At 55.7% G+C, this 1,843-nt stretch overlaps 1 protein-coding gene across 4 annotated transcripts in view; it reads right to left on the reverse strand.

Moving 5' to 3' along the window:
- Znf821 (zinc finger protein 821) overlaps positions 1-1,406 on the reverse strand; it is a 20,177-nt gene extending 18,771 nt beyond the window's left edge. Inside the window, exon 1 of one of the 4 annotated variants that reach the window (XM_013503997.1) lies at positions 684-1,406. The gene's annotated coding sequence lies outside the window, so the exon portion shown is untranslated. Of the gene's footprint in view, positions 1-181; positions 453-683 lie in introns of those variants that run through there. The other 3 variants (XM_005403520.2, XM_013503996.1, XM_013504001.1) reach the window with 3 other exon arrangements.
- Positions 1,407-1,843: the final 437 nt, after the last annotated feature.

The raw sequence follows: 1,843 nt of genomic DNA on the forward strand, positions 1-1,843 counted from the left end.
AGGAACTGCGGGGCCGGGGCGCGGGGAGGGCGCTGTCTGCCGGGGGCGCTGAGCCCCGGCCGCCCCCGCCCCCTCCGCGGACGCGGACAGACAAAAGGACCGGCAGCCGGCGACCCAGAGTGGGCGAGGAGCCTCCGCATCCTCGGCGCGGCCCGCAGGAAGGACGCGGGGGTGTCTTTACCCGGCGCCTCGGCGCAGCCTCCGGGTCCCTGGGCCCCGCCTCCGGACAGACGGACCGCCGGACAATGGGCCCCGGGCTGCAGCTCAGGCCGGCCAGGCCGGGGCTCTCCGGGACCCGGCCCTGGCGGGCGGAGGGCGGCTCTGGGCCAAGCCGGTGGCGAGGAGCTGAGGGGCGGCGCTGCAGACGGACAAAGCCAAAGGCAGACAGACGGACGGAGGGGGAAAAAGATGGCGACGCGGGAGGCGGGAGCGCGCTGCTCGCGCACCCGCAGCGAGCGAGGCGCGTGCACGAGGCTCACCTCTCCCCCTTCCCCCTCCCCAGCGCGGTCCCCCTCCCCGCCCCCCAGGCGCGCGTGCCTGGCGCTGTGGGCGGGGCTTGTGGCAGAGGGGCCCGGGGAGGCGGGACTTGAGGCAGCTTGCATCCTCCGGCCGCGAGACCACCCTGCCTCGCTCGCACCTCGCCCTCTCCGGCGCTCTCAGCCCCTTCGGGTCCCCAAACCTACCTGGGTATGTGGACTCCACCCTGACTATCAGCTGTGATCCTGGTTTCCTACCCCACCATGGTACTCAGCCACAAAACCCACATGCCCCTAACCACAGCTCCGCCGCAAGCTCCCCCTGTGCTTAGCCCAACCTCCGCACCCGCCCAACAGCGAGAACCCTCTTCGCTCCGCTCCCTCGCGCTCCCCGTGTCTTCACCCCCTAAGGCACTCAACGGGGGCGAGAAAGGGGCCACGGCCTCCGTGGGGCGGGGGCTAAATTCGGCTGTCAGAACCTCAGACGAGAAACATCCTTGGACATCTTTTGAGCATTTATTTCTCCAGCGCAGTGGTTGATTCACAAAATAGCAGAAGTTGGTAAGACGCAGGGTAACTTGTGATCACTGTTTCCACTTCAGAGGCATCGGGGCGATTGAGAGTGGCTGGACTCACTTCTAACAAAACACTTTCTCCCGTCAAAATCTTTTTCACTCTTTTCCCGTTGCCTTCCCTTCCTTCCTCTCATTCTGTCTTCTTGTAGAATGCCCACGCCTACCTCTAACATCCCCTACTTGGAAAGGTGGAAAGATGAGATCTGATATTAGAAGAGCAGGTTTGAGTCCATTTCTGCCACTGACGAATCGAGACTTTGGGCAAGTCACTTCCCTATTTTGAGCCTCTGTTTCCTAAGATGTAAGATGAATTGTAATGTACTAAGTCCTGCCCTCTTCTGCCATAGAGTTGTTGTGTTAAGTAAATTTGTGGAAGTATTATGCAAATATTTCTTATGGTTACTGGTCCAACAAAGGCAGAACTAATGAGAATGTTGTCCTTGCTGAGAAAGTGACACGTTCTGGTATTTGCATAAAGCATTCTTCCAGACTGTCCTTCCCCCAAATCTCCAACAAGATGATATCATTGTCTGCATCCTGTGTCTAATATGATAGAATGCACTGAATAATCTTGGTCCTTCATGATTCTGTGGTAAATAGCTTATTCATTCATTCGTTTATTTATTGTAAATGAGATAGGTAGGAATTGTTTAACATCAGTCAAGGAAACATTTTAATTTCATTTAAAATTTTAATTTCTGCATAGTCAGAAATTGAAATAGTCTCACTCAACCAGTAAGATTTTATTTATTCATTTATTTATCTTTTTGATTTTTTTTTTTTTTTTTTTTT

This window comes from Chinchilla lanigera, unplaced genomic scaffold, assembly GCF_000276665.1.
Source record: "Chinchilla lanigera isolate Chin_1 unplaced genomic scaffold, ChiLan1.0 scaffold00083, whole genome shotgun sequence".
Lineage (NCBI taxonomy): Eukaryota > Metazoa > Chordata > Mammalia > Rodentia > Chinchillidae > Chinchilla > Chinchilla lanigera.